The sequence below is a fragment of the Peromyscus maniculatus genome, chromosome 6 (assembly GCF_049852395.1).
Source record: "Peromyscus maniculatus bairdii isolate BWxNUB_F1_BW_parent chromosome 6, HU_Pman_BW_mat_3.1, whole genome shotgun sequence".
In the NCBI taxonomy this organism is placed as follows: Eukaryota; Metazoa; Chordata; class Mammalia; order Rodentia; family Cricetidae; genus Peromyscus; species Peromyscus maniculatus.
Genome location: NC_134857.1, coordinates 117,269,844 through 117,285,885, shown reverse-complemented (window position 1 = coordinate 117,285,885; position 16,042 = coordinate 117,269,844). Strand labels below are relative to the sequence as shown.

The 16,042-nt window shown below is 41.9% G+C and overlaps 1 long non-coding RNA gene across 2 annotated transcripts in view; it reads left to right on the top strand.

Annotated features, from left to right (window-relative positions):
• The window catches only part of LOC143273997 (uncharacterized), a 34,846-nt gene extending 20,891 nt beyond the window's left edge, over positions 1–13,955 (top strand). The window contains exons 2-3 of one of the 2 annotated variants that reach the window (XR_013052385.1): positions 2,844–2,962; positions 12,895–13,955. This is a non-coding gene — a long non-coding RNA (uncharacterized LOC143273997). Of the gene's footprint in view, positions 1–2,843; positions 2,963–3,908; positions 4,219–12,894 lie in introns of those variants that run through there. The other variant, XR_013052386.1, reaches the window with a different exon arrangement.
• The last annotated feature ends 2,087 nt before the right edge of the window (positions 13,956–16,042 follow it).

Below are 16,042 nucleotides of genomic sequence, written 5' to 3'. Positions count from 1 at the left end.
GTCTTTTTAGATCCAAAGTATAGCATGGCAGTGATTCAGACTATTCTTTCAGGAGCTGGAAAGATGGCCAAGTAGTTAAGAGTGCATTCTGTTCTTCTAGAGGACCAGAGTTGATTTCTAAGCATTCATATTGAGTGGCTCACAGCTGCCTGTAACTCTAGCTCCAGGGAATCTGATGCCTTCTGTTGTGGAACATTAGTTGAAGATGTGTTACATTTGTTTATGATATGGAATATTCATTTAATGATCAAATATGTGTTCCATTATTTTATGTTGCATTTGTTTAATTCTGTGAAGCTGTGTTACTTTGCCTGTCTAAAACACCCAATTGATCTAATAAAGAGCTAAATGGCCAATAACAAGGCAGGAGAAAGGACAGGCAGGGCTGGCAGGCAGAGAGAATAAATAGAAGAAGAGAAGGGGAGGAGCAAGAAAAAGGGAAGGAGAGGAGGAAGCCTGGGCTAGGCACCCAGTCACACAACAAGCCATGTAGTAAGAAGGAAAGGAAGGAATATAGAATAGAGAAAGGTAAAAGCCAGAGGCAAAAGGTATTCGGGATAATTTAAGAAAAGCTGGCTAGAAACAAGCAAAGCTAAGGCTGGACACTCATCAGTAAGAAGAAGTCTCTGTGTATTTATTTGGGAGTTGGGTGGCATGCCCCCAAAGAGCAAAGAGGTAAAAATCAACAACAAAATAGCTACAGCTCTCTTCTTGACTCTGTGGTTACCTGCACATACGTGGCACACACAGAGACACATGATAAAAATAAATCTTAAAAAAAAGACCACATTTTCAGGGACTATCCTGGTTTGCTTTCTGTTACTGTGATGAAACATTGATCAAAACCAGCTGGGGAAGGCAAAGGTTTATTTCAAGCCTACAGATTACAGTCTATCATCAAGAGAAGCCAGGGGAAGAACTCAAACAGGAACCTGGAGGCAGGAACTGAAGCAGAGACCATGGAGGTACATTGCTTGCTGGCTTGCTCAGCTTCCTTTCTTATCTAGCCTAGACGCACTTGCCTCCTACATCAACAAACAGCTAAGAAAATGCCTCACCAACTTGGTCATGGGCCAGTTTGAACTTGGGCAATTCATTACCTGAATGTCCCTCTTCCTGGGATACTCCAAATTTGTGTCAAGTTGGCAGATGAAGCTGACTGTGACAGGGATCATTTCTATAATTTGTCGTAAGACAAGAATCTCTGGCTGTGTAGAGTACTGAGAACGATGAGGCAGAGGCACAGGGGACTCTCCAGAATCTGAAGCAGGCTCTTGGCATTGCTGTTGACATTCGAGAATGTAGTCTGAGTGGCTTTGAAAACAACACAAATGAAAAAAAATAACGACTGTTTATCAGCAGAGCAGGAGGAAAAGGCCACAGAAGTTTAAGGCATAGACTATGGTAATGGCTCACAAGTGTAAACTCATTCAATTATGTATATTAAGGATTACAGCTCTTTGTGTGTCAATCATAAGGTGGTTTGTAAAAGCCAGTATTGTGGTGATATTTGTATCCAAGAAATAAAGCTTGCCTGAAGATCAGAGGACAGAGCCAGCCACAGAGTTAAACATAGAGATCAGGCAGTGATGGCACACACCTTTAATCCCAGCACTTGAGATCTCATGCCTTTGCTACCAGTATTTGGGAAGCACACGTGTCTTTAATCCCAGCACTAGGAAGGTTGAGATAAAAAGTGAAATGGCTGAGTGGAGAAAGTCATATAAGGTGTGAGTAGTCAGGAACTAGAGGCCCCTTTGGCTGAGGACTGAGAGGCATTCAGTCTGAGGATTCATGGAGACAGGATCTTCTCTTTTTGGCTGAGGAGTTGGCGAGGTGAGAAGTGGCTGTGGCTTGTTTCCTCTGATCTTTCAGCATTTACCCCAACATCTGGCTGCAGGATATTTGTGATTCATGCAACTTCTGGCACCCAATGTGGGGCAAGAATTCATGAAAAGGCTGCTTGCCTGTGGCTTTGCAGCCACCGGCACAGACTGGAGCTAGACATGGCAGGAGTCTCCACCCCACCATTACTGAAGTCCCTGTCCTGTCGGCTAAGTTTTTGTTGCAGCCCCTCTGCAGAAAATCCCACAGGTTTATAGGCTCCAAAAACTGCAGGAGTTAGCCACTTTTGCACATTTCCCTGTTCAGACAGCTGACTCCACAGGCCCAGGCTCAGGCCCAGGCCCAGACTCGGACTCAGGTTCCAAACATGCTGGAATTAGCTGCTTTTGCATGTTCCCCCATGCAGATGGCTGGATCTTTTGCATCTCCCCATGTTAGCTGGGCAGGAAATCAGAGAAAGAGAGAAGGGCGGAGTTGCTGCCACCAAAGGAGCAACAAGATGCCAGCAGACCAGTAACACCATGGCCACATGACAATATATAGATTAATAGGAATGGGTTAATTTAAGATAAAAGAGCCAACTAGCAAGAAGCTTGAGCCATACAGTTTGTAGTTAATATAAGCCTCTGAGTAATTATTTTATAAGCAGCTGCGAGACTATAGGTAAGAGAGATTTGTTCTGGGCTGGGCGGGACACAAAGAAACTTCCTTCTACACAGAATATCCTTGAAAGCAGCTGGGCTGTGAGTCTCACTCGGCTCTGCTTCTAAGGACTTTCCCCCATCTCTGAAGTTGTTGAAACTCTTAATATTTTAGTTAATGTTAAAAGCTGTCTCATGCCAAACTTCAAGCAGATCCCTTAGCCTCTGCTAATACTTCTAATGAAACAACAGTGTAACGAGGATTTTATAACCCGCAAGGTTCCATTGCAAGCAGAGCATCAAGACCGCGGGTCATTTGTCACCATGATTTATAACCTTTCTCTAAACATCCTCCAGCTTCTTCTTCTTCCTGGGGCCCAAGAGCATTCTTCCTTCGAGGAGGCGTGCTTAGAGGACCTGCTTGCTGTCACTGCCACGTTTGTGCCTGCTGCCCAGGATGTTGTTTTATAGCCCAGGTATGCGGAGATCTCCCCTCCGCCTGATTTCTAAGCACTCTGTCTAGTCGATGTGATGGGCATTTATGGATTTGTTCTCTAATCTCTGTTGGCTTTTATTATCTGTAATAGGGACTGTCAAGCCATGCCTCTGCCTTAGTCTGTTTTCTGTTGCTATAACAGAACTCCAGAGACTAATTTATAAAGACAAGAGGTTTACTTTTGACTCTCATGGTTCTGGAAGGCTGCAATGTGCGTGATTGGGCAGCCATATCTGGTGAGAGCCGTGTATTATTTTTATCACAGCCTCTTTCACTTTGTAACTAATCCAGTCCTGTGAGAATGAGAACTTACTTTTAGGAGAAAAGTAGCAATTCCTGTAAATGGCTTCCCTCAATACTGTTGCTTTGTGACCTAAGTCTTAACATGAATTTTGGTGGCGACAACTTGCCTTCAGGCTACTGCAGAGCCCACAGCCTGCTCTGTACAGGCTGCTTGCTGGATCTGAGCCTTTGGCCTCCATCATGCCAAAGTATCTTCAACTGGTAATAACTGAGACTATACATCATACGAAGCCTCAAGGATTTGCTGTTTGGGCTTTTAGAGAAAGTTTTTGCCAGCTTTGGGCTGTAACAGATCTCCCTCCTCATCCACTGGGAATTCCGATCAGGGCTGGGGATGGCACACTGGTAGCGTGCTTGCCTAGGGTTTGGCACCTGTTGTGGCTTGCTTTCTATTGTTATGATAAAACATTGACTGAAAGGGTTGGGCATTTAGCTCAGTGGCAGAGCACTTGCCTAGCAAAGGCAAGGCCCTAGGTTCTGTCCTCAGCTCTGGAAAATAAAATAAAATAATAAAATAAAATAAAATAAAATAAAATAAAATAAAATAAAATAAAATAAAATAAAAAGGTGTGTGAAAAACAAAAACCAAACATTGACTAAAAAGGGTTTATTTCGGTTTACAGGTTAGAGTCCATTATTGAGGGAACTCAAAGCGGAAATCTTGAGGTAAGAACTGACCCAGGGACCAAGAAGTGCTGTTTACTGACCTGCTCCCATGGCTTGCTCAGCTTTCTTGTCCAACTCAGGACCACTTGCCTAAGGGTGGCTGTCACCACCCACAGTGCTGTCCCATATCGATTGTTAGTCAAGAAAATTCCCAAGAGGCCTGTCTGTAGACTGATTGTACGGAGGTGTTTTTCTCAGTTGAGGCTCCCTCCTCGCTGACAGATGACTCTAGCTTGTGTCAACCAACAACTACCACCACCACCACAACCAACAACTCCCACCACCACCACCACCAGACAAACAAACAAACAAGCAAGCCTAGGCTGTGTGAGACTCCTGTCTCAAAAATAACAAATAAACAAAAGGTAGAGTAACATGCTGAATAAATATTTTATCACTATACACTTAACACAACTTATAGATAATCACAGATGAAATAGGATAGAACGCATTTTAGTTCTCTGGCACTGATAAAACACCAAGGCAAATGGTATTACTTGGTTATTAGAAGATTTATAACACTGGATGGCTAAGGTAATGGAGGAGAAATAGATAATAAAAGATGATTCATCAAAGGAAACTTTGGATGGATCAAACAAATCCCAAGTATTTGCTGAAATCGAGGAAACTAAGGATTAAGCTCAGGATCACCAAATGAAGACTTACAAGCTGGTTATCATGGTTGATTTTAATAAGTCCGACACCTCAGGAACATCCTCGAACATACGAGACGTAAGTACATAAAGAGAACTCTGGCCTAAAGGTTGGGTTAGTGAATATAAATTTTAACAGACTAAGGGGAACATGGTGACTGTGGAAGGCAAGGTCTGTTGGAGGTGTGTCCTGGGGGCTGTCTTGTCTGGCTCCCTTCTGTTCCTGCTCCACCCTGCTGTGCTTCCAGACAACCAAGAAGTGCCTTCCACCTCTTTGCTGCCCCTGCCATGGATTGCTTTTCTCCTTTTAAGTTGTCGACCAATAAAACAACAGCTTACATCAAACATCCTGTCAGTGATGGGATAGCTGAGGGACAGCTAATGTTTATTGTTAGTCCAGGCAGGGACAGAAATCACAGCAGGTGGAGAGTCAGCTGAGGATGGCAACATCTGTGGGCGATGACACTCTCATGTATGGTAACCATGGATGCTAAGGAGAAAGGAGGTCTGATCCTGCTGGCAGAGCACTCACTGCATTGGAGAGTCCTTCTGCAGAGTGGAATAAGTCAGTGGCACAGGTCAGGAAAAACAGGTATCTATCTTACCTGTTCTTGATGTTTCTCGGTGAATGCTATTTTCTGAGCCATAAAGGCTACGGCCTACACACATCCATCAAGCACATTTTTTGTAAGAAACAATGTTACTTTATAATAGTTAAGGCTGAACTTACAATTGGTTCTGTCCTTTTATATAGGTTGTTTTACTTTTAGAGAATAATCTCAAAATTAGATTATTTCTCATGGAATCAAGCATAGTCATATTGATTAAATAAATACACACACACGTATAATATATCAAATATATTATTAAAATATAATATAATATATATTTTTTACTGAGAATTTCATATGTGCATGTGGTGTGTTTTGATCAAATCCAACCCCAATTCTTCCCTCCAATTCCTTCCTTGTCCTCCTGACCATTTCCCTACATCCAACTCTAACTTCATGTTTGTGTCCCGTGTCCCCCTTCCTGCCCCTCCTCCCCCAACACACTGAATCCAGTAGCTCTGTCTGTGCACTGATTAAAGTCATCAACTATACCCTTGAAGAAAGCTGACTCTCTTCCCCGACTGTCATTCATTGCCAAAAGCTTTTCAGGTAGGGGTGGGACTTCATGAGGCCTTCCCCTGTTCATACTTGGATTTTGGATAGCTTGATCTTGTACAGGTCTTGTGCATGCTGCTACAGTCCGTGTGAGTTGATGTGCACAATGGACCTGTGGTATCCAGTAAATACTGTTTTACCACAGACATTCACTCCTTCTGGCTATTATAACCTTTTTATACCTCTTTCCTTAAAGATCCCTGAGCCTTGGGGAGAAAGGTATGATACTGACATCCCATTTAGAGATGGATGCTCCATAGGCTCTTATTCTCTGCACCTTGACCAGTTGTGTGTTTCTGTACTGATTGTCATCTACTACAAAAAGAGTATTCTCTGGTGAAGTTCGAGAGATGCACTAATCTTTTCCCATCCTTTTACCCTAAGGGGGCGTCTGTCTTTGATGGTGAGGTATGATTTTTGAAGGCATTAATGAGGTGGATCCAGTCTTCTAATCCTGCCTTTTTATCAGGGGAATGAGACTATTAATATTAAGAGTAATTGAACAGTGTGCATTAATATCTGTTCTTTCCTTGTTTTGGGGTGCTATTTAAATCTCTTCTGATTAATTGTTGTGGAATTTTTTACTTATTCCTGTGGATAATTGGGTGTTTTTAATTCTTCTCTTCAAACTGGTGTCTCTTCCAGTATTCTCTATAGAACTGTCCTAGTGGTCATAAATTTCTTTAATCTGTCTTCACCATGGAAAGTTTAGATTTTTCCTTCAATTTTAGTATTTGAGGACATGCAGGGGGTTGGGGGCAGATATTATGCTGATGAGTCTGTTTTTACAAGTAACTTGGCCCTTCTTACAGCTTTTAATACCCTTTCTTTAGTCTGTGCTTTAACTCTAATATAAGAGTTTCTTTTCTGGTCCTATTTGTGTTTCTGTGGGCCTCTGGTGCAGAGAAGAACATCTTTTTCTTTAGGTTTGGAAGTTTTTCTCCTAGGAAAATATTCTCTATGCCTTCATTATGTTATTCTCTCTCTCTCTCTCTCTCTCTCTCTCTCTCTCTCTCTCTCTCTCTCTTGCTCATAACTTGAAAGTTAGTTCTCTTCATGGTATCACAGAGCTCTCTCACATTCTGTGCATCCATAGTTTCAAAACTTTATCATTGACCTTTATCAAGTGACCCAACCAATCCCTGTACTTTATCTTCCACCCCCATTCTACAAGGTCTATTTTCTTCATTATCCAGTCCCTTGGCTTATTAAGACTTTCATTTCCAGAATCATTTCAGTTTGGGTTTTCTTCAGCAATTCTTCCTATCTCTTTGTTGAATTCCATTTTCACATATTGGATTGGCTTTCTTATTTCATTCAGCTATTTCCTTTTGTTTTCTTGGAGTATATTCATGTCTTCTTGGAATTGTTTGAACACATGTATCAGTCTTTTGTATTATTTGTCTAGAAGTTCTTCTACTTCATTTTCCTTAGGCGCCATCACTACAGGATTAGTTGTTGGCGGTGGCGCACCTATGTTTGGACTTTCGTGTTCTTTCAGCCTCTTTTCTGAGACTTGCTCAGCTGCTGTTAGTTTCTTGATTAAATTATTAACTTAAAATATTAAATTTTTCTCTTTCTCTTTTTAAATCCAAACCTCTCTCCTTTAAAAAATAATTTTGTACTTACTTATTTTATGTATATAGGTGTTTTGCTTACATGTATGTCTGCCTGCCATGTGCATGCCTGGTACCCACAGAGATCAGAAGGGGGTGTCGGATCCTCTGGAGCTGGAGTTAAGAATGATCTTCTGTAAGAACAAGTGCTCTTAACCGCTCAGCCATCTCTCCAGCTCCCCTCCCCACCTTTTTTTCTTTCAATGGTGACATTCAATGTTCAGTAAAGGAAAAGACATAGTAGAGTTGAGCTACTGGCTTCCCTCTGGGGGACTGAGGGTTATTTCAGGTTGGAGGCATTATCTGAAGTTTCCATTCAAGGGTCAGTTATGGTCTTGTGTAGCTCAGGTCTCCTGCCTGGGTCTGCAGCTCTTGTGGCCGTGGCACTTTTCACACAGTGGGCCTGTATGTCTTACCCACAGTTAAGTCTGGTCCCTACCCCAGGTCTGCAGATTTGACTGAGGTTGCTGTCAGATAACTGTTAATGTACTATGGGCCTAACCCAAAGTCAAATCCACCTTACCCTTGGCATTTCACCTCTTCAATATGTGGAACTCTGTAAGCACCAACAGACCTTACCCTTGTTTAGGACTGGTCCCCTAATTACAGAAAATTCTTCAAATGTTACAAAATAGCTGTATTTTTAAAATTACATTTATTTATTTACTGTGTGTGTGTGCGTGTGTGTACATGCTGGAGAGCCACAGGGTACTTGTAGAGGTCAAAGGACTATTTTCAGGACTTGATTCTTTCTTCCCATGTGGGCTTCAGATAAATAATTTTTTAAAATAATTTTTTTATTATTTTAAGTGTGTGTATATTTGCTGTGATTTATAAACACTTTCTTTTCTTTTTGAAATATTTAAAACATTTGATAGAAAATTCAAATTCAAATTAATTTTTAAAAGTTCAAGGCCCTGGGTTCGTTCCTCAGCTCTAGAAAATAAAAAAAAAAATTAAAAAAATTTTTTAAAAAAGGGGGTTTGGGTATTTAGCTCAGTGGTAGAGCACTTTGCCTAGCAAGCGCAAGGCCCTGAATTCAGTCCTCAGCTCCAGAAAGATAAAAAAATAAATAAAAAAATTTTAAAAAATGAAATATTCTTTCTAAATTTCTTCATGCATTTTGGCAAATAACTTTTGCTGCCTCCTTCACCATACTCATACATTAAATTATATCTTCATAACTTTGAAAGTCCAAATGAATTAAGCATTTGTGCTTATTGAGAGTTTAATTTTCAGTTATGGGGAAAGATCATTTCTTTCATGCCTTGATAACCATCAACCTATTTCTCAGAAATAGTAACAATCTTAACAATAAATTATTTTAAATTGAAGGGATTTTCATGTGTGTAGGTTATGTGTGTACAGGTGTATTTGCCTGAAAGTGCATATGAGAGGCTAGTGATCAGCATGGGGTATTTTCCTCTATGCTGTTCATAGTATCATCATCATTGTTATTATCATTAATTTTAATATTTACCAACTTTATGGAGAAAAGAGCATTGCTGAAGTTTCCTGGCTACCAGTTTCCAGCTTCTGTGATAGATCTGGTTTCAAAGGAATAAGGCAGAGAGTGAGAGAGTAGAACACATGTGTGTATACACTGCACACACATACCCCCCCCCTCGGGGGTGAGAGAGAGAGAGAGAGAAAGGAAACACAAAAAATGTTGGTTATGACACAGCTAATTGTCAGTCAAAATGGACGATGCTGAAACTGATGGATTTGGGGATTAAAAGCAAAGTATATAGGGCATTTTCTCATAAAATATTGAGAGGAATCTTACAACTGCAGAGCTTTTAACATGCTGAGTGACAATTCTCCTTTCTAGCAACACCTTTGAGGTGCACACAGAATGCTGGAGTCCTGTCAATGAGCTAAGCTGACCTCAAGATTCACTTGGGGCTGGAGGAGCAGGGACAGCTGGCTTGTGGCCACTGGGGTGCTCTTTAGAATCTTTACAAGCAGAGAGGTTACGAAGGGGGCGGGGTCTCCAGGGCAACCAATGACTTGGCTAAAGTTTGTGTGGAAAGAACATTTTGATAGGATCATTGGCAAGGCCTTTGCTGCTAGAGTTGTTTCCTAGGTCTGCTTTGCAGCCACGTTTGAAGCATGGATGAGACTGCATAAGAAAGAGCTTTGCAAACTCCAGGCCCTACCAATGTGAGCAGTGAAAGAGAGGCTGCTATCTGCAAATGCCTGACATTAAAGTCCAGCAGCTCTTCTGGGGTGACAGACTCTCCCCACACTTTGTTTGTTAAAGAACTGAACCCATGCTGGGCATGGTGGCACACGCCTTTGACTCCAGCACTCAGAAGACAGGAGCAGGTCAACACCCGAGTCTGAGGCTAGCCTGGTTTACATAGTGAGTCTCAGGCAAGCCTGTGCTACGTAATGAAACCCTGTCTTAAAAAAAAAAAAAAAAAAAAAAAAGATGTAACCTATGTTGTACAAATCTTCCCTGAGGGAATCCAAGGAAGCAATTTCTAGCTAACAAAAAGTTGTATTCTATAAATTATTTTTTCCTGAAGCACAGGAATCTCCTTTCCATCCTGCCCTAGACCTGTGGGGAGAGGGAATGCCAGTGTGTCTCTCCCAGCCACACCGAATATGCGAATATCCACAACTAAATGTTCTCACATAACCTAGGAGTTAACCACTGTCATTCCTTTATACTTAGTGGTATTCAACACCGTTGCTGGTCTGACAACTGCCAACGGTTCTTTGTTTATTTATGCCTCGATAGTGTCTAGAATGCAGTCCAATATTCTAACCCATGCTGTGAGTAATACAGGGACAATAATTTCCCTTCTCCCGAGCCCTAACTTTCTATTAATGTCTTACGCTCTTATTAAAGAATTAAGCCAAAATCTTGACTCCTTTTTAAAAAGAGGAACAGTTGGTTGAGACATGTTTACCCTTTACCCATTCCATTTCTCTGAAACAGCTTTGAAAGATTCAGTTGCACAGACTCAGTCTATTTCTTGTAGATTTTGTCCTGTCAAATGCAAAAGCAGAAAAAGAAAACATTATTGCCTGCAAGTTCCCATGTCATAGAAAACCCAAGCTTGCATTATATGCAAACCAAGAAGAGCACTTCTGCACCCCCTGATGTTAGCTCTCCCAGCTGGCTTGAGCTGGTTTCTGCTCAGTAAGCTCAAAGCAGCTCTGGCTAGAGCACATTAACTTAACGGGGCTTCACCTTACTTCACACATTCTTGCAGGCAGGCGGCCAGCCTAAAGGAGTTCTCCCCAATGAAAAACCTTACCGGAGACTAGTAGGAAGGGGAGAGAGTTCCCTTTCCTACGAGTCTTCTGGATGTAGAGTATGGAGGAAGCACTGCCTTGCACGTGAGGAAGGACTGTTTCAGGAGAGGAAGGTGACGAGGAGAATGCTTGAAATAGCACAGCACTTGGAGTTACAGATGAAGGTTAACGGAGGAAACAACCTGATTTTGCTGTATTTGCGTTCTTTGGCTTTGGGTGTGTCTGGTTTTTTTGGCTTTAGTTTCTCCTTACAAGTCAGGAGTCGGGAGAAACTGGTGCTGGAGTGATGGCTGTGTGGTTAAGAGCACCTGTTGCTCTTGCCGGGGATCCAAGCTCAGTTCTGAACACCCTTACAATGGCTCACACTGTAATTACAATCCCAGGGTATCCCATGCCCTCTTTTGGCCTCCACCACGGGCACCTGGTGTACACACAGGGTACAGACATACATGCTGGTAAAACATCCATACACATGAGAGAAAAACACATACATTTTTAAAGATTGTTTTAAAGACTCAGGAGAAAGTGAACAACAGGAGTCTATGATCTTAGAGATCAAGACATTTCACGATCAAGTGTGAGATGGATGGGTTCCTCGGGCGGGTGAGGGGAAGGTTTGATTCTGGCCTCTACCCTGGACTTGAAGATGGCATCTTTTCCCTGTGTCTACATATCATCTTCTCTTTGTAAATGTCACTATGTCCAAATTTATTCTTTTTGTAAAGACACCAGTTGTATTGGATTTGGGCCCATCCTAATGATCTCATTTGAACTTTATTACCTCTGTAAAGAACCTCTTCCCAAATAAGGCTACACTCTGAGGTATTTGAGATTAGGACTTCAACATACGAATTTGGGGGAAGGGTGATGCCATCAATCCATGACTCTAATCTGGTGGGTGATCTAAAATAACGAGTGTGCAGTAGTGGCGCCCAGGAAACTGCCAACAATCCCATTGGCTGTACTGGCTTCTTAGCTGGGAAAAAAGCAGGGTCAAGGACCAAGATGACAGCATCCCCAAATGTGGGCAGACCTGAGGCCTCTTAACTCTGTTAAGGACAAAATTACAGCCGAGTCTTTCTGGGATAGGGCAACACTGAATTCCACGAGCTGGAGTGCGTGTTCCGCCTGTCTGGCAGAAGTTGGTTTTATAGACAGGGAGAGACTGGAGGAAGCAGGAAGAAAATGAAAGAGAACGATGAGCGGACAGGCCGATTTCCTTCTAAGGCCAATGAGAATGCTAACCGGTTGACATCCGGTTCTACTTTCTGTGAGAAGTAAACAGAGGGAAATTCTTGATTGACATGGAGACCTGCTTGGGAAATTGGGCTGTTAGCTCTCTAATCCTGATGTCTCAGGAGCACGGATAAACAACTTGGAATGTGAATGACACTGTTTGGGTTTTGTCTGGTCTGCTTGGACCCAGTACAGGAAGTCAGCCCTCAAACAACAGCTCTTTTAATTTTTATTGAACACTATCCAGTCTAACCTGGAACCCACTATGTAGCCACTGAAGAGGAGGATTTCTGGTCTCCTGCTTTTCGCCTTCCAAGTGTTGGGATGCAGATCCATTCTGCCACACCCACAAATATGATAAAATTTACTTCTTTTAGTTTCTCTGAGTTTACCTGTGTTTACAGGAAACCATATACAAAATCATATATAAAATTCTATCTTATGAACAAAAATCTCAAAACTCATGGTAAGTATTTTATGAAAAACTTTGTTTAAATTACATTGCAATTTATTATTATTATTACTATTATTATTATTTTATTGAGACTGGCTCTCCCTCTACAGCTCAGGCTGACTTGATGATTGTCCTGTCTCAACCTTCTTCTAGTGTTTTGGCCAGACACGGCATTCAAGTCTTCTTTCTATTCCCAGTACCTTCATATTCCTTCTTAACATTCCTTTTTGCATTTTAGCAAGTCATACATACATAACAAATTTAGCAAATTACACACACATTTCTATCATAACCTAGAAGAATTATGGGAACCCTTCTTCTATTTGGTCTCAGCATCTAGTGGGGCTCCTTCTTAGTGCCTGGTGGAGCAGGGTTCATTGATTTGCGTGTGAGTGGGCAAAACAACCACACGATGGCAGCGTGCTGAAAGACTAAAGAATTAAGAAGGCTTTTTAAAAACTGTTTTAGAAATCTGCATGAACAAAGAAGAAAGGCTGATTCCCAAATCCCTGACTCATGTCAACTGTTTTTGTTTTGTTTTTTTGGAACAGGGTCTCCCGTAGCTGAGGCTGGACTCAAATTTGCAATGCGGATGAGGCTGGCTTTGGATCCTGACCCTGCTGCCGCCATCTTCAAGCGCTGAGATTATAGGATTATGCCACAAAGTCCAGCAACTCTTCTAGATGCAGGAGATAAATAAGTGATCAGATCTCAGGTCCTAAAATAGCAAGGTAGAAGAGACCAGAATCCAGTTGTTCTTAGATCTTTAATTGGGAATCAAACAATCAGACTGATTGATACTTCAAATGGAATGGTTTTGGTAATCAGTATGGGCATATCTGATGAACTATAAGGAAAATACAAGGTAACTTAAGATGGTCTCTGATATTAATATACAACATTTATGCAAAATGATCTGATTGTTTTTCTGATGGCATAAAAGTGTCCTAGGTACATTCAGACATGTGCTATGTACTTGGAATGACTAATTAAAATATTGCAATAATGGGTTTATACAGCTCTTTGCTTTATTATCTTTGGTTGAAGATTTTTGTTTGCTTTTTTTTCAGATGGGGTCTCACATATCCTGGGCGGGCATCAAACTTGCTCTGCAGCTAAGGAAAACTTTGAACTTCTGCCCTTCCTCTTGTACCTCTTGAGTGCTGGGATTACAGGCATGGGTGTGAAGTATGTTCTTTGACAGGACAGAGCCTTTCTTGGCTCTTGATGAGCTTAACTCAGGGAGTTAGAGTGTCAGTGATCAGTCACCAAGGCCACCCTGAGTCTGTGGCTTCCCAGTCTGCGGTCTCACATTCCCAAATTAGAAAACACAGACAAGGAGCGATCAGAGCAAACAGATTTGTTAAGGAAAAGAGCGGAAAATGTCAGAGAATGAGAGGAATTAGGGATGCATAGGCGCTGCTCTGCCCAGCACCTTTTATGGGTCTTCTGGCTGGAGTTGGATGAGGAGATGGAGGAAATCTTTATTAGGATTGTTCGTTTTGGGGGACATGGAAGCTCAGCCAATGAGGTGTCTATACATGTTTCCTAGGCCTGGGGGATCTAGTAGGTGAGTGGTTACTTTGGATATACCATGGGCCTTACTGCTTAAGGGGAGCTAGCTCATCATCACCCTCCCTCCCTCCCTCCTTCCCTCCCTCCTTCCCTCCCTCCCTCCCTCCCTCCTTTAATTGTCAAGCAACTTAGCCTAGTACTCCGGAGGCTGAGGTAGGAAGAGGGAGAACTCCACTATGAGCTTACTCATTGATACAGGAGGGAGGGATGAAGGGAGGGTCGGAGACCTGGGGTCTGGTTTCCCTTGGTAAACCTCTTTTCTTCTTCTCAAGGTCACAGACTGAGAATCCTTGACCAGGTCTCCAAAGGGCAAACCAGTGTGCTTAAGGACAAAAGGAATGCCAGGCAGTTAGGAACCATAGCTACCCAGTGACGAAGTTTAAAAACTCCAAATCTTACCTTCTAGTATATGAGAAACATTTTCTTAAATCAAGGGTAGCTAGCTCACCAAGAACCATTATTCCACAAACCTTCCCAATCCTGTCATGTGCCTGTTTGCCTGACCCCTAAAACTTGACTTAACCCTTTTAATCTTCACACTTTTCTAGTCTTCAAAGATTAGCCAATCACATCAGACGGTAAGGCCAAACTCCCACCAATGGAGTAAGACACAGTCACCACCTGCATTAGAATAAACACAAGAGAACTTTCTGCAGACACAGGATTCTTCCCAGGACTGCCTTCGGGTTTTATGGCTTGCTCTGAAACTGTTGTAGGATATTTGATCACACTGTGAACCCTGAGATTGTGTTTTTACTGGAAAAACCTGTTTCTAGTTGTGGTGTGGTTCAGCCCTAGCACACACTTTTAATCAAAGAGCTTTCTGCTTGAATATTGTAAAGAAAATTAAATAAAATCAACCATAGGAGGTCAAGAGGCAGAGCAAGCATCCAGTTGATAGGAAATAGCCATAGAGAGAAAGAGGAAGCCAGGAGGACACAGAGAGGTGCACAGGAAGTAGACGGGAGGGGCATATGGTTGGAGAAGTCTTATTTCAGATGGTATAGGAGAGAGTTCTCTTTCTGAGATGTCAGTGGAGGAGGAAGGTCAGAGAGGTACTTTCTCTGCCTCTCTGAGCTAGCAGGTTTTCATCCCAGCATGTGGCTCCTGAGTCTTTATTGGTAAAATCAAATGATAGAGATTTTGATAAAAATAACATGGACCCATTATTATTATTTGCTGTTTCTTGTAAGTAAAAACACCTGTCAATTAAAAAGTCTCAAAAGTATGCAATCATTACTGTTGCTGGAGGGCTTCTCTCCAGGTTCCCCAAGCCCCGCAGTCCCACAATCCACTTATAAAATAATCACTCAGACGCTTATATCACTTATAAACTGTATGGCCGTGGCAGGCTTCTTGTTAACTGTTCTTTTATCTTAAATTAACCCATTTTTATAAATCTATACCTTGCCACGTGGCTGGTGGCTTCCCAGCGTCTTCACATGCTGCTTGTCCTGGTGGTGGCTGCAGTGTCTCTCCCCTCAGCCTTCCGCTTCCCAGAATTCTCCTCTCTCTTTGTCCCACCTACTTCCTGCCTCGTCACTGGCCACCAGTGTTTTATTTATATAGAACAATATCCACAGCACTTGCCCTTTTTTCTTTTTTTTTTTTAAAAAAAGGAAGGTTTTAACTTTAACATGGTAAAATTATATATAACAAAACAATTACCGAGCAAGAATTACAGTTACAATATTAAAGAAGATGTCCTATCTATCTTATATTTTTGAGTTTAAGGTTTTATAGCTAACTTATCTTTTATCATAACTGAGGAAATTATGACTATCTAGTCTTCAACCACATCAAAGACCTGAGAAGGAACATAATGGTACCTGAGAAATGGTAGATGGATGCAAGCAACTTTCGGGAATCTTGCAAGAGTAGACCAAGACAGCTGGCAGCCTGGACAGTCACCTAATGTTTCTCAGCATTGTTGGTGCATTCAAATTGGCTACAGGCCTAGAGTATCTGACAGACCATTTTTAGAAGCAGGAATTTTAAGAGACCATCTTACCCTGTCTTGGCAGAGTACAGTGGTCGCTTTCCTTGTGTCCCGCTTGTCCAGAAAGGACAGCATTGCATTTGTACTGTCAGCCATCAAGGCAAGGGCAGTTCTTTGCCCAGTAG